This window comes from Scyliorhinus torazame, chromosome 7 (genome assembly GCF_047496885.1).
Source record: "Scyliorhinus torazame isolate Kashiwa2021f chromosome 7, sScyTor2.1, whole genome shotgun sequence".
NCBI classification, from domain to species: domain Eukaryota; kingdom Metazoa; phylum Chordata; class Chondrichthyes; order Carcharhiniformes; family Scyliorhinidae; genus Scyliorhinus; species Scyliorhinus torazame.
Genome location: NC_092713.1, coordinates 14,503,590 through 14,529,785, shown reverse-complemented (window position 1 = coordinate 14,529,785; position 26,196 = coordinate 14,503,590). Strand labels below are relative to the sequence as shown.

The following is a 26,196-nucleotide window of genomic DNA, read 5'->3' as shown; positions in this document are numbered from 1 at the left end:
CGCCCTTCCTCCCCTCGTGGTGGCCGGGACCCAAAATGGCTGCGCCTGCGGGTCGCACATTGGGGAGCGTTAGGAACGCGCGGGGCTCCCTCATGTCTGGGGACAGCGGTGGTCGGGACCCAAATTGGTAGCGCCGGCGGGTCATACGTGGGGCGCGGGGGGGGGTGGTTTGGGGGGCGTTAGAGCCGCGCTGAACTCCCTCTTCTCCGGGGAGAGCGGTGGTCGGGACACAAAGTGGTAGCGCCGGCGGGTCATACATGGGGCGCGGAGGGGGGGTTGGGGAGCGTAAGCGGCGTGCAGGGCTCCCTGTTCTCCCAGGACCGCGGTGGTCGGGACCCAGAGTGGCTGCGCCTGCGGGTCGTTCATGGGGCGCAGGGGGGGTTGGGGAGCGTAAGCGGCGTGCAGGGCTCCCTGTTCTCCCAGGACAGCGGCGACCTCGCGGGACCGGCACACAACCGCGAAATGGCCCTTTTTCCCGCAGCTCTTGCAGATCGCTGCGCGGGCCGGGCAGCGCTGCCGGGGGTGTTTCGCCTCGCCGCAGAAATAGCAGCGGGCGCCCCCGGTGCGACTTGGTGTTTGGACCGCGCAAGCCTGTGGGGTGTCGCGACGGGTACGTACAGAGCCCAATGGGCTGCCGCACGGTCGGGGCCGTAGGCGCGGGTATTTCGCGCGGCCACGTCTAGGGAGGCTGCTAGGGCCCGTGCCTCTGAGAGTCCTAGCGACTCTTTTTCTAGAAGTCTTTGGCGGATTTGGGAGGAGTTCATACCTGCCACAAAAGCATCGCGCATTAGCATGTCCGTGTGTTCATTTGCGTTCACCGACGGGCAGCTGCAGGCTCGTCCCAAAATTAGTAGCGCGGCATAGAATTCATCTATCGATTCTCCGGGACTTTGCCGTCTCGTTGCGAGTTGATAGCGAGCGTAGATCTGGTTTACTGGGCGGACATAGAGACTTTTCAGTGCTGCGAACGCCGCCTGGAAATCCTCTGCGTCTTCGATGAAAGAGAAAATCTCCGTGCTTAACCTCGAGTGCAGGACCTGTAGTTTTTGGTCTTCTGTGACCCGGCCGGTGGCCGTTCTGAGGTAGGCCTCAAAACAAGTCTGCCAGTGCTTGAAAGCTGCTGCCACGTTCACTGCGTGGGGGATGATCCTCAGGCATTCCGGGATGATCCTGAGCTCCATATTCCTTTTTAGTCACGCTTAATAAATTGTAGCGCACAAAGATTCCGAGAGACGAATCGAGTGAAGTCGATGAGGCTTTATTAAGCGTGACTGTTTCCCCCGCAGTTCGGTAGTAGACTGCCTGCGGGGGAGGACTCCAGGTACTTATACTCCGCCTTCAGGGCGGAGCTAGAGGTCAACGTCCAACCAGGATCCGGGATCTGTCAGCCAATGACATCATGGTTTCACAGTCCCACATGACCCCTTATGCATACTACCACACCGATCACTGACCATTGTCAGGCAGAACAATGTTCCAGGCCAACACACCGTATGCCAATTAACCAATCAAACTGAGACCCCCCAAAGCTGGTTCCTAAGATCCACTCGGTGTCGATGAGTCTGACTTCTCCCTTCCAAAATGCAAAACTTGGGAACACAGTATCCTGGCAAGAGGGCTGTTTAACTTTGAACCTTCTGCTTAAAGGCACATCCCAATTATGGGTCCACGGACCAAAATGATAAAAAGAAAAGAAAATACATCGGAACAAAGGAAAAACCCAGGAAGGACTCTCGCACCACCCTCTCCAAACACGTTAACTATTCCCACAATAGCCTTGAGGTGCTGCTTATACAGGCTTTCCTCCATATCCCAATCAAGCAACAAAAAGATTTAATCTGCACTCTTTATAACAGTATTCTGCTTTTCTTGCAACAAGGAGAATAAAATAAAATTGCACTTTGATTGTTCTCACTTTTGCATCAAGGATTTAGTCAAAGGGTATTTTTAGATTTTAAGTAGAAACCCTTAAACTGATGTAAACCTCCTGCCAGAGCATAATTTTCTGTCAATAAATTTAGACTGCTCACCGCTCCGAAATGCGGATCGATCGGCACACAGTTCAGGCACTGACCTCAGTAAGCCTCCAGCCTGGAGGGGGCTGATCTCCCAAGCAGTCCTGCGCTGTATGGGGTACAGTCTCTGAAGCTTTCGCTTGGTCCACAGGGCAGCCCCTGGGAGTCTGCAGCTTCCAATTCCCCGGCAAACCCTTGTCTGCAGCACCATCCGGGCGAAAGAGACGGTGGGGGCCAACTAGCCATCCGAGCGACGGGCCTGATGCACAGCGATGCATAGCCGTGTTCGATCCAAAGCCCAGAGGAATATGAGATGCCACGATCTCTAATTGGACTGCACTCAAAAACACATGATCCCACTGATTCCGCAGAACAGTACACCCAGCTGGAGTGAACTCCGTCTCATGACCGAGGATGATTTTTTTAATAAACATATTTTACACAAAGAAAAGGTGGTGCCTTCCTGACAAAATTTGCTTTTTTTTTTTAAACCTCTGCGTTGTTGTTGAACAAGCACAATGAGCACCGCCAGCTAATGTCATGAGATCAAATGTTAATTCAGCAGGCTGGTTTTTATTCTGGCATTGTGCATCTTTCCAGAAAAATATTTGCAGGTACCATTTTACACACTCTTTGAGTGATCCAGACTCGAAGAGTCAGCTCCGTCCTCTCGCCGCAGATGCTGTCAGACCTGTCCAGCATTTTCTGCTTTTGCTTCCGATTCCTGCATCCGCAGTAATTTGCTTTGAACAGAAAAATGGCCAGCTGGTCAATGCCAGTGTTTCTGATCAACACAGGCCTCCTTCAGCTCAGCAGATCCTTTCACCCTCATATGTTTATCAGTCCCAGAGGACCATAGACTGCTCACCCCTTTGAGAGAGAGCACCGAGTGGTGGAGATTTAAACTCAGGAGCACAAGGCGAGGCGAGGGCCAAGATTGAGAAGGCGGAGCCTTCATGAATCGCCTCAGCCGGTACAGGAATTGAGCCCGCCCTGTTGGCATCACGAACCAGCGTCCAGCCAATTGGGCTAACTGACCCCTCTGTGCTTCACCTCAACCACTTCCTGTTTATAGTGAGTTCCGCATTCCACATTCTCTGAGTAAAGAAGGTTCTCCTGAATTCTCAATTGGATTCATTGCTACCTTACATTGACGACCCTTAGTTTTGAGCTTCCCCACAGGCAGGAATGTCTTCTCTGTGACTACCCTATCAAAACCCCCTCATAATTTTACAGATCTCGATTAGAGAGTCACAGAATTGGTCCAGGACAAAAGGAGGCCATTCAGCACTGGCTCTCTGAATGAGCAACGCACTTTGGGCCACTACCCTGCCTCTCCCCGAAACCCTGTGCATTCTTTCCTTTCAGATCACAATCTCATTCCCACTTGAAGGCCTCGACTGATCCTGCCTCCACTACACTCGCAGTCAGCGCATTCCAGAATCTCAACACTCGCTGCATGGTAAATGTTCCTCCTCTCGTCTCCATTGCTTCTTACGTCAATTACCTTAAATTTGTACCCTCTCGTGTTCAATCCTTTCACCAATGGGAACAGTTTCTCCATACTTATTCTGACCAGACCATAAGGCCATAATAAAATAGGATCAGGAGTAGGCTATCCGGCCCCTCCAGCCTGCTCCATCATTCAATAGGATCATGGCTGATCCGACATTTCTCACTTCCACGTTCCTGCCCTTTGCCCGTAAGCCTCGATTCCCTTACTGATCAAGAATCAGTCTATCTCAGCCTTAAATATACACAAGGACTCAGCCCCAACTGCTCTCTGTGGCGAAGAGTTCCAAAGACTCACAATCCTCTGGGAGAAGAAATCCCTCCTCATCTCAGTCTGAAATGGCACCCTTTTTTTGTGAGGACCACGAAAAGTCCAACATGGGTTTGTGCGTCAAACAAAACATAACTTTATTTCCACTAATATTTACACAGCGACTGGTCTTCTCTCTAGCCGGCACTTAACTGGTCGGCTCTGTGTATACAACAGAAATGGCTGACAACTGCCCCGTCCCCTTCTCGGGGAGCTCAAATGCCCCAAGATCCATTGGGCAACCTCAGCACTATGAGGCACTGCTGCCTCACAGGGCCAGGGACCCGGGGTTCGATTCCGGCCTTGGGTGACTTGTCAATGAGGAGTTTGTACGTTCTCCCCGTGTCTGCGTGGATTTTTTTCCGGGTGCTCCGGTTTCCTCCCGTAGGCCATAGATGTGCGGGTTAGGTGGATTGGCTACGATGAATTTGCGGGGTCGTGGGGATAGGGCGGGGGAGTGGGCCTAGGTAAGGTGCTCTTTCGGAGGGTTAGTGCAAACCTGATGGCCTCCTTCTGCACTGCAGGGATTCTATGCATAACTGGCTGCGACATTTCCGACCTCGGGCAATCCTCTGGCTGACCTCTTTGGGGCCTGTTTCGCCTTGGAGCCAAGCGCTAACCAACTTCTCCCCAAACGGCTCCTGAAGAACTGACCAACTAATGGCAAAGTAGTTTAAAAAATCTGAGTCACTGTGGCTGGAGAAGAGGAGGGAGTTTCATCGCCCCTGCAGTATGATGCTGACATAACGCAAACAAACTGCAGCACCTCAGGAGTGGGGCTGAAAAATAACGACAGTAGAAATTATTATTAACCATTGCCCACCATGCACAAACAACTTCAGTTTGTTTAAGGTGATCTACAGGAAATTAGGTGAGGCACAAGAAGACAAAAGGTAAAAGAACAATTGTTGTTCGGTAAATACACAGATATTGTGCCAGCGACATAGAAAAAAGGGGGCGATTCCCCGAGCCCCGCGCCGGGCCAGAGAATCACCGCAACCGCGCCACGTCGCCCCGACGCCGGCGCGCAATTCTTCGAGGTGCAGACTGCCAATTCTCCGGCCCAGATGGGCCGAGCGGCCGCGCCGATACGACAAAGTCCCACCGGCGCCGTCCACCCCTGGTCGCTGCCGGCGGGAACTCTGCGCGAATGGTCGGGGGGCTCCTTCACCGGGGGGGGGCTCCGATGGGGTCTGGCCCGCGATCGGGGTCCACCGATCGGTGGGCCGGCCTCTCCCCCTCCCACCCGGGCCTACTTTCTGGCGCGCCGGCCCCTGAATACCGACGCCATGTTGAGTCGGGACCGGCACGCTAAAGACATCCCCCACGCATGCGCAGGTTGGCGCGGTGCCGAGGCTGGAGCAGCGTGAACCGCTCCAGCGCCTGTGGGGGCCAAAATCGGTCATACCAGGGACCGTCGTGAAACGCGACGGCGTTCACGACACGTGGGCACTATATCGGAGAATCGCCCTCATAATCTTTATTATTGTCACAAGTAGGCTTACATTAACACTACAACAAAGTTACTGTGAAAATCCCCTAGTCACCACATTCCGGCACCTGTTCGGGTACGCAGAGGGAGAATTCAGAATGTCCAAATTACCTAACAGCACGTCTTTCGAGACTTGTGGGAGGAAACCGGAGCGCGCGGAAGGTACCCACGCAGACACGGGGGGAACGTGCAGACTCCACACAGACAGTGACCCAAGCCGGGAATCGAACCTGGGACACTAGTGCTATGAAGCAACAGTGCTAACCACTGTGCTACCGTGCCGCCCCACTGTGCTACCATGCCACTCTATGCGTAGATGCATAGAAAGATCAGTTCAGTCTATAAATGGGCCATTCAGGAGTCTGGTACCTTTTTGAATCTGCTGGTGCGTGTTCTCAGTGTTTTGTATCTTCTGCCCAATGGAAGAGATTGGAAGCGAGAATAGCCCACATGGGGCTATTCACCTCAACCTTCTCAATATCCTCGACACCTCAACATCCACTTCCTCCACCATTAATGCAAAGTGGTGGTAATGTGTACCACTGATAAGATGCATTGCAGCGACTCATCAAGGCTCTTTGACTGCAACCAACAAACCCCCAACCTCTATCACCTAGACAGACAGGGGCAGTGGATGAATGGCAACATCACCTCCGGGAGCTCTGGTTTCTTCCCACAGTCCAAAGATGTGCATGTTAGGTGAATTGGCCAAGTTAAATTTTCCCTTTGTGTCGAAAAGATATGTGGGGTTACGGGGATAGGGTGGGGGAATGTGCCTGGATAGGGCGCTCTTTCAGAGGGCTGGTGCAGACTCAATGGGCGGAATGGTCTCCTTCTGCACTGTAGGGATTCTATGATTCTAATATCACCACCTGCAGTTCTCATCCAAGCTATTCGCCACCCTGAATTGCAAATACCTCGCCGTTCCTTCACTGTCAAAATCCTGGAACTCCCTCCCTAACTGTACGGAGGGTGTGCCTACACCACAGGGGCTGCGGCGGGTCAGGAAGGCGTCTCACCAGCACCTTCTCAAGGGTAATTAGAGATGGGCAATAAATGCTGGCCCGGCCAGCAATGCCCGCATCCCCTGGGAAAGAGCATAAAAAGTACAACCCTACCTAACTCCATTGTGGGCGCCCCATAGCCAACCAAAGTTACAGCGATGGACGGCGCCTTCAAAAGGGCAACTGGAAATGGGCAATAAATCCAGCAGTGCCCCATCTCACTAACAAATCAAAACATACATGTGTTGAAAAAATCATGACTGCTGGTATTAATGTAGATAGCAAGGGAGCCAAATGCAGAGTCAGTGAGTTATTGAGGGAATACGCACTCCCGCTTTTGCCAGCCTTTGCAATAATAAAATATCGCACAGAAGCTGTGCAATAGTATTTTGTTGCAGTGAGGAGACAGTGGGCGGTAAGTTACATGTTGCGAAGGAGAATTCCTCCTTCGTATTTAATCATTGGAAATTGCAGTGCCGTTACTGAGGATAGATGACAGCGCAAGAGGGCAGAGAATTCACAGGACATGAGCTTTTCTTAAAACTACTGTGGGAATTGTTAATTTTCCTTTCAAAAATCAAAACAAACGTTAGCTTTTAAATCGAAAATCCCCGGCTTAATCTTAAAAAAAACACAGTGCAGAGCAAAACAAAGCTGTCGCCAAATGTGATACAGGCAGATGTTGCACAGTGACGGTGATAACCTGGAACCCACTGCCTATAGGGCAGCGGAAGAGGAGACAATGAATTTCGTTCTTCTGTACGTTCGGGGATGTGGGCATTGCTGGCTGGGCCGGCATTTAGTGCCCATCCCTGAGGGCATTTAAGAGTCAACCACATTGCTGTGGGTCTGGGGTCACATGTAGGCCAGACCAGGTAAGGACGGCAGATTTCCTTCCCTGCAGGACATTCCCTAAAGGCCTTTCGGGTGCAATGCGGGAGGTGCTAGGAGATCCCTCTTCCGGGATCTACCCGACTCGCCTCGCCATCGCCATCTGAATCCAGCCCATTGTGGGCAGGATTAGTATTCTGCAAATCTGCATGTTATAGAGTGAGCCAGCGAATCTCACTCTAATATGCACTCCCCCCATCTACCCGAGGCATCTACCCCTTCGCCGCGGAGACCTCAGGGGAGTGCCGTTCGGTGCTGGTCTCCACAAACGGGAACAGACGGCACTTGTGGGGGACTTCCCAGGAGATCGGAGGCCCCCACTCTGTGCAGGGTGGCACCCTGGCACTGTTGGTGCCACCTGTGCACTTCAGCAATGCCAGCAAGAGGGTTTCATTGGACCATGATCCCGCAGAAATTCTACAGCAATTCTTTTTCCGGTAATTGCCCGCCGAAGAGGGGAAGAGAGGGAGCTGAATCCCAGTTCCCGAGTAGTGTACTCCGTAAATTCATACGGAATGCAACACAGTTTGCATTCAATGTACACAAGACATTCAGCAACACTTCACCCATCAATGTTTATGTTGACAAGGTTTCATCTTTTTATGAGAGCCTGTCAGTTGGCAGCTCTGTCCCTGGCATTGTTTTATCCTCGCTGCAATTTCATATAACACTCGAACAAACTGATCCACCAGCTGCTAAAAATAACAATCAGACCTTGCCGCTGCCAACAACCATTATCATTTTAGTCTCTATCAGGAGAAACAGGGACTGTGCCAAAATAGACATTCATTTGATGAAAGCAATTTTCCCTGATCAGGGCCCCGCCTCCACTTGTGTTGCCATCAATTCTCGCCTATGGTATATTTCCCATTCGAGTGGCCATTCAGCTTATTCCTGAAGGCCTTCACTTGAGGAACTCAGCAGAAGGTTCGCTGGCAGTCACCCATTGCAGCCCAAGGAGATATCTTGGCCGAAACCTCCAAGATAAGTGTCCTGGGAGCGGCCACTTCACAACAGACCTCTCTCCAGCAGCAAGTAAAGAGTGGCTGATGATTTCAGCGACGACTCCATTCATAACATCAACGAAGCAGCCAATTGCGTCTTAGCAAAAGAATGGGACAGCCTCCTGCCAGCTGCACTCAGTTTCTGCCTCATTTTTTAAATATTTGTTCATGGGATGTGGGCCTCATTGACTAGGCCAGCATCCATTGCCCATCCGTAGTTGCCCCTGAGGAGATGGTGGCGAGCTGCTGGCTTGAACCGCTACAGGCCATCTGGGATGGCCACTTACAAAGGATCCCGGGAAATATGGCCACCTGCAAAGGACCATGGGAAATATGGTCAACCCAGGACTCAGGCGCTCAGAGCTCATGTATATTGGCAATTCAGATAACTAGACGCTATCGAAACCCCCAGCTACTTTGCATTCTAATGGCCCATTTCCCCGGAACAAAAGACCTGTGCTCAGGTTATAGATACAGAAACAGACTCATCGGCGCCACTCCCTTTGCTCAGGGAGCCCAAAAAGCCAAGGTCAATGGCCGCTCAGGACACGCCCTGCCATCAAGGCACCGCCCCTTTATTGGCCAAAATCGAAGGCAGTGATCGAAGCCTGCCAAATTATTGGGTCCAAAGCTAAGGACCGCCCCAAAGAGCGTGAAACCCCAGAAGGATAAAAGAGAGACACTGCCATGTGTTCGGTCTCTCTTGGCCCCGACCTACGCCTAAAACCAAGTGTAGCATTACGACCAGAAGACAAGTTCAAGACCAACGATCGCTACCAGACGGATAAGCCCAGCAGAAACAAAGTCACTTCTCCAGACCCAGCCACGCAAGATCCGAACAAAGGCCTTGTTCCTCTGCATAAAGCCGGGTGCCTGAAGTTAAGTACAGGTTGTTGTAGTGTTAGGTGGAATTTAGCTTGTAGTGTTTTATGTTGCATGTCGAAGTAATTCTTGTGTGTAAATAAACTAGCATTGAACTTGAACTAACTAACTGGTTGTTGGGTCTTTGATCGATATCCGGTAAAACCTTGTGGTGGTATCATTTGATACCTGCCGACTCTGAAAAGCAATATCATCATTAATAACTGTCATATCAGTATCCAGTTAAAAAGAGCAACGGGGCAGGTACACCCACAGTGCTGTTAGGGAGAGGTTTGACCCGGCGACAGGGAGGTTGATTGCATTAGAATGTGGGGACAAGTCCCACTCCAGAGTACTAAATCCAGCCAGATACTCCCACTGCAACACTGAAGGAAAGCTGCAAGAGTCAAATTTCAAAATTTGCCAGTGGTACCTGCAATAATTCCAGGAGGCGCAGGCTAAGAGGCAAAGCAGGTTTATTCTCCAACACAAATAAGGCCACAGCCGTGGTATCCAAAACAAGTGTCCCAGCCCGGGGTAAATATTCAAGGCCGCGCTGGTAAGCCCCTATTGGGCGGGTCTCCACCTGCTCAACACAGGAACTCATGGGCGAGATTCTCCCGCAATCAGCGGGATGGCCCGACGCCAGCGCCAAGAACAGCGCGAACCACTCCGGCGTCGGGCACCCGGAAGGTGCGGGTCCGCACGACCGGGGTCTAGGCCGGCGGCGGAGGGGTTGGCGCCGTGCCAACTGGCGCCGAACGGCCGCCGTGGTCCCGCGCTTGCGCAGAACCGCAAGTGTGTTCTGGTGCATGCACAGAACCACCGGCGTTTTCTTGTGTATGCGCAGGGGTTTTCTTCTCCGCGCCGGCTATGGTGGAGCCCTACAGAGGCCCGCGCATAAGGAAGGGGTGCCCCCACGGCACAGGCCCACCCGCAGATCGGTGGGCCCCCATCCCGGCCAGGCCACCATGGGGGCCCCCCCCCCGGGGCCGGACCCCCCCCCCCCCCCCCCCCCCCGCGGACTCCAGTAGACGGCCGACCAGCCAGGTCCCGCCGTGTGGGACCATGTCTATTTCAGGCCGGCGGGACTGGCCGTAACGGGCGGCCGCTCGGCCCATCGGGGGCCCGGAGAATTGCCCTGGCGCCGGGTCGGAGTATCCCGCCCCATATCCCAGAAAGCCCACGGGAGGTCAATCAGCAACTTCCCCCGTGGTCTCCGTGAGGGTTATAACGGAAACAAACTTGGAGATGTGGCAGTGAGGATAATACCAAAAGCTCTGCCACATGGCTTGGAATAGACGAGCAGAATGGACAGGCGAGTGGGGCATTTGGGATTTAGTACTGAAGGGTGTGAGTGAGGTGATGCAGGAGTAGGGAGAGACAACGTTGACTGGATGGCACAGTTCTGCTGTGTGTGCAGGGACATGGGAATCTGGGTGTGCACGTGTATAGATCTCTAAAAGTGGCAGGACCTGCTGAAAGAGTAATTAGCAAAGCACATGGGATGTTGGGCTTCATAAATTGAGATATTGGATAAACTCGGTTTGTTCTCACTGGAACGACAGATGTTGAGGGGCGACCTGATAGAAGTCTACAAAATTATGAGGGGCAAGGACAGAGTGGATAGTCAGAAGCTTTTTCCCAGGGTAGAGGGGTCAATTACTAGGGGACATAGGTTTAAGGTACAAGGGGTGAGGTTCAGAGGAGATGTGCGAGGGGAGTTTTTTTTACACCAAGGGTAGTGGGTGCCTGGAACTCGCTAGCGGAGGTGGTGATGGAAACAGATATGATAGTGACGTTTAAGGGGTGTCTTGACAAACTAATAAATAGGATGGAGCTAGAGATATAGGGACCCCGGAAGTGTAGAACGTTTTAGGTTAGACGGGCAGCATGATCAGTGCAGACTTGGAGGGCCGAAGGGCCTGTTTGTTATGGGTCATGATTTAGAGAATCCCAATGTGTATCATGGAGTTCACCTGACCCACAACTTTTACTAGATTGTGGTATGGGGAGCACACGGCTCACTCTACAGGTGTGGTACAGCAGAAATGGACCAGTATTTTTTAAAATAAAACAATGTTTATTCTATGACCTCAAGTTAACCTTTCTCAAACAAACAGTGAACATCTTAGCAACCAGTAAATCAAATACACCCCCCAAAGAATACAACACTAAGTAATCTGTATGCTGTCCTTTTAACACCCAGAAGACTTAACAAACCTTTAAACAGAAGCACATCAGGGTTTACATTCAATACTGAAAACATTTATAATTCTGAATTCACCAAATGATCAAGAGATAGTCCTTCATGGCAGAGAGCTCAACAGTACAGCTGCTTTGGCTGACTTCAGCTGCAACACACTGAAACCGAAACCAAAAAGACAGACACACCCAAGCTTTTCTCAAAGTGAAACTAAAAAGCAGAACCAGAGCTCAGCTCCACCCACACTCTGACATCACTGCAGTAACATGAGCAGCCAAGCATTTCTTAAAGCGACATTCTCATGACATGTTCCTGTGCAGTACTTTTCTTTGTTCTTTGTATTGAGTACAAAAGCAGGGAAATTGTCCCGAAACTTTATAAGACGCTGGTTCGGCCACAACTAGAATATTGCGTCCAGTTCTGGTTGTCATGGTCTGTAGACTGGCCGATATGAATGATGCAATACAGAACATCTAGTTTAAATAATTTATTATGAAACAACTTTGTGGTAAAGATAACTGGAATAAATAAATAACAAATTACTAACATTAACTAACTATTATAGAGCGACTGCAAAATACATCTATCCACCAACACGACTTACTCCCAACTGCCTCGAAGCACAGAGCCGCATGGTGGACTTACACTGCCACACTGCCACCTGTTGGTCGGAGGTCATGTATAATACTATATACAGAATTGCTTTATGCATATCATCACACGAGTCACCACACTTCAGGAAGGATATGGGGGTTCTTGAGAGGGGCAGAGGAGATTTACCAGAATGGTTCCAGTTACTTGTGGTTGGAGAAGCTGGGTTGGTCTCTTTGGAGATTGAGGGGCGATTTGATAGAGGTGCACAAGGTAATGACAAATATAGATAAGGTAAACAAAGTAAAGCTCTTCCTATTGGCTGACATTACAAGGACTAGAGGGACACAGATGTAAGGTTTTGGACAAAATATGCAGTGGGGATGTGGGAAGGACTATTCTATGCAGTGAATGATAATGACCGGGAACTCAGGGCCGACGAGCCTGGTGGAGGCAGCGATGCTCACTGATTTCAAAAGGAAATTGCAGGGCTAAGGGGATAGAGTGAGGAAATGGGATGGCCTGGATTGCTCTAAGGAGAGCCAGCTTGGCCTCAATGGGCCGAATGGCCTCCTTATGACCATTATGACCATATGACTATCCTTCAAGAGGTAGTTAATTGTGCAAAGTGATTTGGGGCATCCTGAGTGCAGGAAAAGCATTGTGTAAGTACATTCGCTCACTCATTCAATCCAGATGTGGGCAAACAATTGACAAGTAACCTGCAAACTATCGAGTACCAGGCAATGACAATACTGAACAAGACAAAGTCCTGTCGCCCTCAAACATTAACGGAGCCGCCATTACAGAGTATCTCACCATCAACATCCTGGGGTCATCACTGACTGAAAGGTTAACATTTAAGGATGGGGAATGACTGTCAGCCTAGCCAGAGAAGCCCATATCTCCCGAACGAATAGAGGAAAAACTGGACCAGCCGTAACAATACTAGAGTTGCAATAGCTGAATGAGAGGCTGAGTATTATATGGCGACTGACACAATCCCTCAAAACCTCTTCAGGGTCTGAGCTGCACGTATGGATTGCTCAATACACACCAATCACAGCAAGACCCGGGGAACTTTAATGCAGAGCAAAGGAGGTGGCCTGACTGGCAGCGCTGCCAAGAGACCTAAATCCTCCCTGTTATCAACAGCACACTGTGGATACAGCACCTCCCGAGTGAACTGCAGCCAGGCACCCAGGATACTTTGAGAGAACTTTCCTTTCTGGGGACCTCCGGCACTGAGAAGGACAAGAGGACAATGTTACGGCAGCACCATTAGCTCCAGGTTCCCTCCCCCCACAAGTCGCAATCGATTCTGGATTGGGCATGTATCAATGTTCCTTCGTCATTGCTGAATCAATAGCCTGGAATTCCCTACCTATTATAACCAGGTGTAGGAGCAACACCATCACAGGGACTGCATTCATCCAGGTAGATGTTCCCTCACCAACTTCTATGGGCAATTAAATCGACCTTGGCAGAATTGCCCATCGCCGAGACAGCAAGACTTTAGCAACAACTCAGCCATGGGTTCTATAATCCTGAGGAGCGTCTTGTGGACCTTCCCCCACTCAGATGTTTGAGAGTCAGTTTAAAGCCTATTCTACCTCCGGAGATTTGCTTTCAGGAGCTTCTCTTCTCCCTTGAGGCATCTCCACAAGACGTCTAAGACCATAAGACACAGGAGCAGAAGTTGGCCATTCAGCCCATCGAGTCTGCTCCGCCATTCAATGAGGTCATGACTGATCTGATGTGATAATCCTCAACTCCACTTTCCCACCTTATCCCCATAACCCTCGATTCCTTCACTGATTAAAAATCTGTCCATCTCTGCCTTGAATATACTAAATGACCCAGCCTCTACAGCTCTCTGGGGTAAAGAATTCCACTGATTCACTACCCTCTTAGAGAAGAAATTCCTCTTCCTCTCTGTCTTAAATGTGCAACCCCGAAATTGGAGATTATGCCGCCTCTCCCACAAGAGGAAACAACCGCTCAGCACGTACCCTGTCAAGACCCCTGAGAATCCAATACTTTTTTATTTGTTTATGGAATGTGAACGTCGTTGGGCCAGCATTTATTGCTCATCCCCGAGGGTATTTAAGAATCAACCACATTGCTGTGGGTCTGGATCACGTGTAGGCCAGACCAGGTAAGGGTGGCAGATTTCCTTCCCCAAAGGTCATTAGTGAACCAGGTGGGTTTTTACGACGATCGACAATGGTTTCATGGTCATCATTAGACTTTTAGGGCCGGATTCTCCAACCCGCCGCCACGTCAGAGAATCGGCGGGGGGGGGGCGGCGTGAATCCCGCCCTGCCGCCAGCTGCCGAATTCTCCACCGCCGGTTTTTCGGCGGGGGTGGGGATCGCGCCGTGCCGGTCGGGGGCCATTGGCAGTAGCCCCCCCCCGCCCCCCGACGATTCTCCAGTCCGTGATAGGCCGAACGGCCGCCTGTTTTTGGCCAGTCTCGCTGGCGTGGATTAGACCAGGTCCGTACCAGCGGGACCTGGCTCTGAGTCCTCGGGGGGGGGGATCCGGCCCCGGGGGGGGGGGGGGGGGGGGGGCACGGTGGCCTGGCCTGCGATCGGGGCCCACCGATCTGCGGGCGGGCCTGTGCCGTGGGGGCACTCTTTCCCTCCGCGCCAGCCTGTGTCAGGCTCCACCATGGCCGGCGCGGAGAAGAAACCCCCATGCACAGGAATTACGGCAGCGGTTCAGGGAACACGCAGGCGCTCCTGCGCATGCGCCGACTCGCACGGCCGGCGGAGGCCCTTCGGCGCCGGTTGGCATGGCGCCAACCACTCCAGCGCCGGGCTAGCCCCCGAAGGTGCGGAGCATTCTGCACCTTCCGGGCGGCCCGGAGAATCCAGGCCTTAAATCCAGATTTTTATTGAATTCAAATTTCACCATCTGCCCTGGTGGGATTTGAACCTGGGACCCCAGAGCATTACCCTGGGCCTCTGGATTTCTAGTCCAGTGACAATACCACACCACTGCCTCCCCTCAATAAGGTCGCCTAGCATTCTTGTAAATTCCAATGAGTACTGGCCCAGCCTACTCAGACTCTCCTGTGGGAAAGTCCACACCCAGGATCAATCTCAGCAATTCATAGAATCATAGAATTTACAGTGCAGAAGGAGGCCATTCGGCCCATCGAGTCTGCACCGGCTCTTTGAAAGAGCACCCTACCCAAGGTCCACACCTCCACCCTATCCCCATAACCCAGCAACCCCACCCAACACTAAGGCAATTTTGGACACTAAGGCAATTTTGGACACTGAGGGCAATTTTAGACACTAAGGGCAATTTTGGACACTAAGGGCAATTTAGCATGGCCAATCCACCTAACCTGAACGTCTTTGGACTGTGGGAGTAAACCGGAGCACCCGGAGGAAACCCACGCAGGCACGGGGAGAACGTGCAGACTCCGCACAGACAGAGACCCAAGCCGAGAATCGAGCCTGGGACCCTGGAGTTGTGAAGCAATTGTGATAACCACCATGCTACCGTCTGCCCCAAGCAAATTGGGAGGAAAATAGGGACATAGGAACAGAAGGAGGCCATTTAATCCCGTGAGCCTATTCTGCGATCCAAGGGTCGCATGGCTGGCCTGTATCCATCTCCAATTACCCCCCTTGCTTCCATATCTGTGGCTAACCAAGATACAATGATCTCAGCTCTCAAGTTATTAATTGGCTCGGATCTACTTCTTTTAGTCCGAGTGAGATCTACACTTCAACCATTCCTTGTTTGGAGGAGTGTTTCCGAACTTCTTTCAGGAATAATCTGGCTCCACTTTTAAGATTATGTCCCCTTCTCCTCGACACACCAATCAAGGAAAAATATTCTCTCTGCACGCTATTAACTCTTTCAATATCTTAAAACCCTCAATCAAATCACATCTTTTATTCAAGGGAATTCAAGTCTAATTGATTTATTCTCTCTTTATAATTTAATCCTTGGGGCCTCGGTGACATTTTGAGATTCATGCACCTACCGATAGATTTCATTGCCTCTCATGGACTCCGAATCCTTGAGACAAATTCCAACTGTGTAAGTGGATGGCTTTTGAGTGAGTTAAAATGTGTCCGTTGTGCCTGTCACTGTTCAAATAGAGGCTATTGTCGTTCAGCGAGATCACAGAATCTCTCATTCTTGATTACTCATATTCTGTCTCCAAGCTTATTGATGTCAGCTTTTATTGCATCATGAACCTAAAATTCTCAAAGAGAATTCTACTAGACAAGTGACCACTGCATCTAATTGTACTCTTGAAGTGTCTTCTGACTTCAGATTTACAAGGTGAGTGATGAGGGAGCATGGCGTTGCTGTACCTCCATTGAGGCGCAGTCCTTCAGCCTCTCGCACACTCCTCTGGAGGTGAGTTCCTCTTCATCCCTTATTTCTGTTGGTAAAATATTCCCAAGTCATTTTCCCTGCGTGAGCATCTGATGCCCCTGTTAGACGAGGGTAAGTGCATAGATTTTAATGTATAATTTACTCCTCATCGGGCGGCACAGTGGCCCAGTGGTTAGCACTGCTGGCTCACAGCGTCGAGGACCCGGGTTCGAATCCCGGCCCTGGGTCACTGTCCGTGTGGAGTTTGCACATTCTCCCCGTGTCTGCCTGGGTCTCACCCCCACAACCCAAAGATGCGCAGTGTCGGTAGATTTGGCCCTTAATAGGAAAACAAATTAATCGGGTACACTAAATTTATTTTTAAGAATAATTTACTCCTCATAGCAATAGGTTTGCAAGATTGAATGTCAGATCATAGATTATCATAAAATTTACAATGCAGACGGAGGCCATTCGGCCCATCGAGTCTGCACCGGCTCCTGGAAAGAGCACCCTACCCAACGTCCACACCTCCACCCAATCCCCATAACCCAATAACGCCTCCTAACCTTTTTTGGACACTAAGGGCAATTTATCACGGCCAATCCACCTAACCTGCACATCTTTGGACTGTGTGAGGAAACCGGAGCACCCGGGGAAACCCACGCACACACGGGTAGAACGTGCAAACTCCACACAGACAGTGACCCAAGCTGGAATCGAACCTGGAACCCTGGAGCTGTGAAGCAATTGTGCTGACCACTGTGCTACCGTGCTGCCCCAAGATGTCACAGATGTAATAAGCACGCAGCAGTTAAAATAATACACTAAATAGCAGTGCTGACAAGAAAGATCTTGTGTGCTGAATTCTCTGCTGTCGGCATTCTCCGTTGCGCCGGCAACGCGCCCACGCCTGGGGATTTCCTGACGGCGTGGGGCTGCCCACAATGGGAAACCCCATTGGCCGGCTGGCGGGACGGAGAATCCCACCCTGTGGCTCACATTCCATCACTGAACTTGGTACACAAGCTGCAGATCTTCAAATCCAAAGTATCTGTTAAGACACCAACTATTATCCTATCTTTTCCTTTCTATAGAATCCCTTACATTGCAGAAGGAGGCCATTCAGCCCAGCAAGACTGCACGGACCCTCTATATGATGGTCCACATATTTTTGTCTTTTCGAATACAAGGATTTCTGAGAGCTCACCTAATAAAAATAATTTTTATTATTGTCACAAGTAGGCTTACTGCAATGAAGTTACTGTGAAAATCCCCCAGTCGCCACACCCCGGCGCCTGTTCGGGTACACAGAGGGACAATTCAGAATGTCCAAATTACCTAACAAGCATGTCTTTCGGGACATGTGGGAGGAAACCGGGCGGACAGTGATACAGGGCCAGGACCAAACCCTGGTCCTCGGCGCCATGAGGCATCAGTGCTAACCACAGCGCCACCGTGTCGTCCAGATGATCAGTAATGATCTAATTGCATGGCAGACCAGGCTCGATTGTCCGAAAGGCCTACTCCTGTCCCTATATACCTCTGAGTGAAATTTAAGGAGCTTCCTCCCTTGTCCGTTTATCAATAGGTTTTGTTGTACAAATAATTGCTGTTTATGTAACTTTGTTCTTTCTCTGGAGACCCTCACAGGTTCCCTACTTATTACTGTATCCAGCGGCAGGCTGAAAAGCTGGAGCAGTCCTACTTAGGCCAAATCCTGCTGCTCAATACAGTTCCATCCAATTCAGGAAGCTGGGGCGGGATTCTGCGGGAATCGGCGGGGCGGGCACCTCCACGCCGAGGAGTGGCGTGAACCACTCCAGCGTCGGGCCCCCCTAAGGTGCGGAATCCTCCGCACCTTCAGGGACTAGGCCGGAGTGGTTTGCGCCATGCCAGCCGGCAGGGAAGGGGCTTGCCGCCACGCCAACCGGCGCCGAAGGGCCTCCGCCGGCCGGCGCGAGTTGGCGCATGTGCGGGAGCGGCAGTGTGGGCTGGCATCATCCCAGCGCCTGCGCAGTGGCCGTTCATCTCCGCCTCAGCCATGGCGGAGGACCACAGCGGCCGACGCAGAAAAAGAGTGCCCCCACGGCACAGGCCCGCCCGCGGATCGGTGGGCCCCGATCGCGGGCCAGGCCACCGTGGGGGCACCTCTCGGGGCCAGATGCCCCCACGTCCCCCCGAGGACACCGGTGGCCGCCCGCGCAGTCAGGTCCCACCGGTAAGTACCTACTCTAATTTACGCCGGCGGGACCGGCCCGAAAACGGACGGCCACTAGGTCCATCGCGGGCCGGAGAATCGCCAGGGAGGGGCCGCTGCTAGCGGCCGCCGACCGGCATGGCGTGAATCCCGCCCCCGCCAAATCCCCGGCGCTGGAGAATTCAGCAGCCGGCGGGGGCGGGATTCACGCCGCCCCCCCAACGATTCTCCGACCCCCCGCTCCTGGTGTCAGGGTTTCAATTCCTTTAAGGGGGAAGATCCCGCCTTCAGGAGCTGGCGGTCAATTGGATGGCCAGCAGCAGCAATGGCCACTGCAGCCAGTCAGGAGCAGCAGCGTTGAAGTAGGCCCCAGAGTGAAGGCAAGTGTATCTGGTTCACCGGGGTCAGCAACAGGGGTCATTGTAGAGGGAAGGGAGCAATGATTTCTCAAGGGGTGCCCCTGGCCTCAGGGATGCCTCCAAGGGTCACAGATTGCCTGTGCAGGAGGCTAACCATCTAACATTCTCTGCAGTGTGCTTGGGTATGTCTTTTGGTGTCGAAACGTGCCATTGTTCTAAGGTCGGTCTTACCTCGACAGTTCAAAGGTCACTGCATGTGAATGGACTGACACTTTCACACAGAACAGGCAAGAGCTAAAGACACCACCCTCATTCAAAACTCCGAGACATGCATGCCTCTTCTACCCACTCTCTCCTCATAAAACAAACCCCTCACCCCAGGAATAACCCTTGTACACCTTTGCTGCACTTCTTCAAAGGCCAGTATCATTCCTTCTGAGGAGTACGCTGTGCTCCAGTTGACTGCTAAGTGTTCATAGACTCATAGAATTTACAGTGCAGAAGGAGGCCATTCGGCCCATCGAGTCTGCACCGGCTCTTGGAAAGAGCACCCCACTTAATTTGCCCACATCCACCCTATCCAGTAACCACCCAACACTGAGGGCCATTTTGAACACAGAGGGCAATTTAGCATGGACAATCGACCTAACCTGCACATCTTTGGACTGTGGGAGGAAACCGGAGCACCCGGAGGAAACCCACGCACACACGGGGAGAACGTGCAGACTCCGCACAGACAGTGACCTAAGCTGGGAATCGAACCTGGGACCCTGGAGCTGTTGTAAGAAGGCTTAAGTTGAGAAAGCTTGGGCTTCCTCGCAACCTGACCTTCTCTCAACTTTGGTTGACTAATCGTAGCAACCAGTGAAGAAATGAGCAGATAGGCTTAAAAAGAAAAGCATCTCCAGCACTAAAGAGCATGTTTTTAGAATAAACGAGCAAGCCTTTCGTCAATGGATTCCACCTTTTCACCATGTCCCTCAGTCCCATCTCTCTCCATGAACATCGCTAATGGTTTCTTGAAGTCATTCCTATTTTTTATTTCAATGGCCTTGCCTAGTATCACAGGGCATATTCAGCATTGAAACAGGAGTTTAGCCCCGCTGATCTACGCTGATGTTAATGCCTCACATGAGCCTCCTCCTACACTAACGTCACCCAGCCTTATCAGCATCATGCTATATTCCTTTTGTCCGCATTGTCCAACTTTTCCTTCAATGCATCGACACCATTTGTCTCAACTGCATAGCAGCGAGTTCCACAAGCTAACCCAATGATGGGCAACCCAGGCTGGTGAGTGGGCCGCTCGCGTGACCCTCCTCGATCTCAGTGGGCCGCAAGACTGAAATCGGGCTTGTTCACTAAATATGACCAGATGAATACGATTGAATATATTTAATACACGCCGAATATTTCATAGAGAGTTATAGAAAATGCTTAATCATTATTAAGTATGACTGTCATCAACATCAAACTGTAAAACCAAAGAAAACATTCACGACTTGGAGCACGGCGCTCACAGTCAATGTTGTGAACAATCAAAGAATCATAGAATTGACAGTGCAGAAGGAGGCCATTTGGCCCATCGAGTCTGCACCGGCCCTTGGAAAGAGCAACATACTTAAGCCCACACCTTATAATCTTTATTAGTGTCACAAGTAGGCTTACTTTAACACTGCAATGAAGTTACTGTGAAAAGCCCCTAGTCGCCACATTCCGGCGCCTGTTCGGGTACACAGAGGGAGAATTCAGAATGTCCAATTCACCTAACAAACACGTCTTTCGGGACTTGTGGGACGAAACCTGAGCACCGGGAGGAAACCCAGGCGGACACGGGGAAAACGTGCAGACTGCGCACAGACAGAACCTCCACCCAATCCCGCAACCCAGTAACCCCACCTAACCTTTTGGACACCAAGGGGCAATTTAACAAGGCCAGTCCACCTAACCTGCACAGCTTTGGACTGTGGGAGGAAACCGGAGCACCTGGAGGAAACCCACGCACACACGGAAAGTGCAAACTAAACACAGACAGTCACCCGAGGTCGAAATTGAACCCGGGACCCTGGAGCTATGAGGCAGGTGTGCCAACCACTGTGCCACCCGTGCCGCCATGCGCTTCACCTCACTCGCCCTCGCTTTACGTGCGCATCACTTCAGTCATATGGTTGGAAAAAAGCCACGCAGATGGAAACCAGCAGAATGTGGCAACCCGTGCGCACGAGCCACCGGTCAACAATGTCTCGTGGTCCACACTCAGAACCCAGATGGGCCCCGTGTGTCTCCCAGATTGTAGGTGGCTATTCGCTGTTCCAACCACTCTGTCTTTCCCCTGAACCCCCAATTAGATTTATTAGTGACAATCCTATATTTTCGGGTAAAAGCAAATGACCGCCCGATGCTGGAATCTGGAAACAGAAACTGACAATACCGGACCACCTCAGCATCTGTGGAGAGAGAAGCCGGCTAACGTTTCATGTCTGGCAGACTCTTTGTCAAAGCGTCAACGCCAATGTGTGATATTTATGAGTTTTGGACTGCCCCGCAGTTGGAAACATCTTCTGTATCTTTCCTATCCACCCTCTTGGGGAAAACATTTTGCCTGTCTTTCCGGCCTGCTCTCTACTGCGTGGTTATTAAGATCTTGGTACTTAAAAGACAAACAAAAGAGTTCACACTGTTATGGGCCAGGGTTTAGAGACTTCTAAAGTGTATCATGGAGTTCGCCTGACCCACAACTTTTAATAGATTGTGGTATGGGGAGCACACGGCCCACTCTACAGGTGTGGTGCAGCAGAAATTTAAAAGTAATTTTTAAAGCAAAACAATGTTTATTCTATGAACTCTAGTTAACCTTTTTAAAACATGCAGTGAACATCTTAACAACCATTAATTCAAATACAACCCCCAAAGAATACAACACTCTAAGTAATCCTTAAACTTTCCTTTTAACATCCATAAGACAAAAACCCTTTTTACAGAAGCATAGCAGGTTGAAATTCTCTACTGAGAGCAGTTATCACTCTGAATTCACCAAATGATCTAGAGATAGTCTTTCGATGGCAGAGAGATCAAAATTACACCTTCTCTGGCTGGCTGCAGCTCCAACACTAAAACGAAACCAACAAACACAGGCACACCCAAGCTTTTCCTCAAAGCGAAACTAAAAAGCAGAGCCAGAGCTCAGCTCCACCCACACTCTGACATCACTGCAGTCACTTGAGCAGGCAAACATTTCTTAAAGTGACATTCCCATGACAATACAAAGGACTTGGCGCATGGTGGAATCCTTCAAACAGGAATCCTTTGTGCTTTAAGTTATTAAATCAGGTGAGCTCACAGTTTACTGTTGAGTGATTCATTATGAAATGAATCCCTATTGATTTGGAAATTAGAGCACAATTGGTTTTGAATCTCTCCTGACTAATTCTCCAAGCTGCATGTAGGCTTGCTATAAAAAGACATTCTACAATAGTCAAGACAACCTTTCAATGTTTGTGAAGTATTTTGCCTGATGCAAAAGGAAAGAATTATTCTCAAAAATCATAGAATTTGCAGTGCAGAAGTAGGCCATTCGGCCCATTGAGTCTGCACCGGCTCTTGGAAAGAGCACCCTACCCAAGGTGCACACCTCCACCCTATCCCTATAACCCAGTAACCCCACCCAACACTAAGGGCAATTTTGGACAGGAAGGGCAATTTAGCATGGCCAATCCACCTAACCCGCACATCTTTGGACTGTGGGAGGAAACCGGAGCACCGGAGGAAACCCATGTACACACGGGGAGGACATGCAGACTCCGCACAGACAGTGACCCAAGCCGGGAATCGAACCCAGGACCCTGGAGCTGTGAAGCAATTGTGCTAACCACAGTGCTACCGTGCTGCCATAATGATCCTTCCGCAGGCATATTTACGATGCCTTAGAAACAGATTCAAGGATTGCTAACATAATCCAGCACTGAGACTGCAGACGGATTCTCCAGAGGGTGGATCTGATACAGGAGGTACTTTAGTGTATCGAGTACCAACCACGTCAACTTCCTATTACAGCCTGAAATCTCGTTCAAGAGCAGAAAAGAGTTTTCAATCACGTCTCACGTGAAGGATGCTAACTTTTGTCGGTGTAGCCCGCTCTCAGTGCTGGAGTGGAATGCCAGCCGAGCTGATGACGTGGGGGTTAAGCCCATCACCCACAGATTCAGAGGTAATTAATCAAGTTAAACCGACACTGATACCAACAAAGCTAACATGAGGGCCACCACTTCCCGATCTCCTTGCAGCCGTGGGCATGTATTCCTGAGGTGAGGTGCGAGTGACTGCCTTTGGCATGTGACTGAGTGTGTCACCACGAGCACCCGCACAATCAAAGTCACTGAGAGTCAAGGGAAAAAAACCTCCACTTGCTGAAGTCACGCACAGCACAAAGGAGTTGCTGGAAGCCAATGATCGCAACCCGAGGACATTGATGCAGGAGTTCCTCAAGGTAGAATCCGAGGCCCAACCATCTTCAGCTGCCTGATTAAGCACCTTCCCTCCAACACAAGGTCAGAAGTGGGGATGTTCACTGCTGGGAGGACACAGCCTTTCAATTCCATTCAAAACCCCTCGGCCACAGAAGCAGCCCATGTCCACATGCAGCAGGATCTGGGTAGGGGTGGGCTGATGAATGGCAAGTAGAATTTGGGCACGATCTACCGGCCGCACTGTGCCCGAAACGCAGTGCGCCGCAGCGCAACATGGCCAGTAAATGACAGGAGAGGCCACTCATGGGATCCACCTGGCTTGCCACGCCTTGCGAATCAAACACAATCTCACGAGTTGTTGCAATGTGATGACCGCTAGTCTCACTTTAATAAGCAGCTCCCTGAGGTAACCAAGGGGTTGGGGCCTAACCCCTTCTTCACCGCGGAGACCTCAGGCGAACGGCGTTCAGCACTGGTCTCCACAATTGGGGAGCAGGCGGCGCTCGTGGGGGTCTCCCAGGGGATTTGAGGCCCACAGGCACATGCCCTCTGGGCAGGGTAGTACCACCTCCACACCCTGGCAGACTGGCAGTGCCACCTGGGTGCCAACCAGGTGTGCCAACCAGGCGTGCCAAGGTGCCCAGGTGGCACAGCCAGTTGGCAAGGCAGCTGCCAGGGTACCAGGCTGTGATCGGGCGGGGGGTGCTCTACGCAGGCGGGGAGTGTGAGGGGGTTGAGGTGGGCCACCCAGAGAGCCCCTTACAATGAGTTGGGGCTTGGGGGGGGGGGGGGGGGGAGATGGTTTCGGGGGTTGCATCGGGAACCCGAGGGATCTGGACGGCATTTAAAAATGGTATCCCAATCTCATCCTGCATTGAAGAGTTTCAGCAAGCGCAGCTCCTCAGTGCAGGAAACGGGACTAAATGCGGCACCGGCCACACGTTCCCGCTGAGGCCTGGATCCAACCACAGTCAGGTTAGATAGGGTTGTGCAGCTCGGCGCTTCGAGCACCAGGAAACACACGGCAAAATGAGCTTGTTTTGGGACATAGTTCAAATTTGGTAAAAATCGTACACTTTGTAACACGCACCCACCAGGCAATGACAATCTCAAGCAAGAGTAACTTCTCTACTGACTCCCCAAAGCCTCTCATGGCACAAATGTGGAGTGGGAGCAGAATATTGGAGTCTGGGTGATCTGGGAGAAGCGTATTGAGTCTGGGTAATCTGGGAGCAGAGTATTGGAGTCTGGGTAATATAGAAGCAGAGTATTGGAGTCTGGGTAATATGGGAGCAGAGTATTGGAGTCTGGGTAATATGGGAGCAGAGTATTGGAGTCTGGGTAATCTGGGAGCAGAGTATTGGAGTCTGGGTAATATGGGAGCAGAGTACTGAAGCCTGGGTAATATAGGAGCAGAGTATTGGAGTCTGGGTAATATGGGAGCAGAGCTTTGAAGCCTGGGTAATATGGGAGCAGAGTATTGGAGTCTGGGTAATATGGGAGTAGAGTATTGGAGCCTGGGTAATATGGGAGCAGAGTATTGGAGCCTGGGTAATATGTCAGCAAGTATTGGAGTCTGGGTAATCAGGGAGCTGAGCGTTGGAGCCTGGGTAATATGCGAGCAGAGTATTGAAGCCTGGGTAATATAGGAGCAGAGTATTGGAGTCTGGGTAATATGGGAGCAGAGCTTTGAAGCCTGGGTAATATGGGAGCAGAGTATTGAAGCCTGGGTAATATGGGAGCAGAGTATTGGAGTCTGGGTAATATGAGAGCAGAGTATTGGAACCTGGGTAATATGGGAGCACAGTATTGGAGTCTGGGTAATATGGGAGCTGAGTATTGGAATCTGGGTAATCTGGGAGCAGACTATTGGAGTCTGGGTAATATGGGAGCTGAGTGTTGGAGTCTGGGTAATCTGGGAGCAGAGCATTGGAGTCTGGGTAATCTGGGAGCAGAGTATTGGAGTCTGGGTAATCTGGGAGAAGAGTATTGGACTCTGGGTAATCTGGGAGCAGAGTATTGGAGCCTGGGTAATATGGGAGCAGAGTATTGGAGTCTGGGTAATCTGGGAGCAGAGTATTGGAGTCTGGGTAATCTGGGAGCAGAGTATTGGAGCCTGGGTAACGTGGGAGCTGAGTATTGGAGTCTGGGTAATATGAGAGCAGAGTATTGGAGTCTGGGTAATATGGGAGCACGGTATTGGAGTCTGGGTAATATGGGAGCAGAGTATTGGAGTCTGGGTAATATGGGAGCAGAGTATTGGAGTCTGGGTAATATGGGAGCAGAGTATTGGAGCCTGGGTAATATGGGAGCTGAGTATTGGAGTCGAGGTAATCTGGGAGCAGAGTATTGGAGTCTGGGTAATATGGGAGTACAGTATTGGAGTCTGGGAAATCTGGGAGCAGAGTATTGGAGCCTGGGAAATATGGGAGAAGAGTATTGGCATCTGGGTAATCTGGGAGCAGAGTATTGGAGTCTGGGTAATCTGGGAGCAGAATATTGGAGTCTGGGTAATCTGGGAGCAGAGTATTGGAGTCTGGGGAATATGGGAGCTGAGTATTGGAGTCTGCGTAATATTGGAGCTGAGTATTGGAGCCTGGGTAATATGGGAGCTGAGTGTTGGAGTCTGGGTAATCTGGGAGCAGAGTATTGGAGTCTGGGTAATCTGGGAGCAGAGTATTGGAGCCTTGGTAATCTGGGATCAGAGGATTGGAGTCTGGGTCATATTGGAGCAGAGTATTTGAGCCTGGGTAATATGGGAGCAGAGTATTGTAGTCTGGGTAATGTGGGAGCAGAATATTGGAGTCTGGGTAATCTGGGAGCAGAGTATTGGAGCCTGGGTAATGTGGGAGCTGAGTATTGGAGTCTGGGTAATATGGGAGCAGAGTATTGGAGTCTGGGTAACATGGGAGCAGAGTATTGGAGCCTGTGTAATATG

General features: G+C 51.0%; 1 protein-coding gene across 2 annotated transcripts in view; it reads right to left on the bottom strand.

Annotated features, from left to right (window-relative positions):
* The window catches only part of ttll7 (tubulin tyrosine ligase-like family, member 7), a 375,815-nt gene that overhangs the window by 309,420 nt on the left and 40,199 nt on the right, over positions 1–26,196 (bottom strand). Inside the window, exon 1 of one of the 2 annotated variants that reach the window (XM_072510356.1) lies at positions 15,893–16,292. The exons of the other annotated variant lie outside the window; for it this stretch is intronic. The gene's annotated coding sequence lies outside the window, so the exon portion shown is untranslated. Of the gene's footprint in view, positions 1–15,892; positions 16,293–26,196 lie in introns of those variants that run through there. 2 annotated transcript variants of the gene reach the window in all.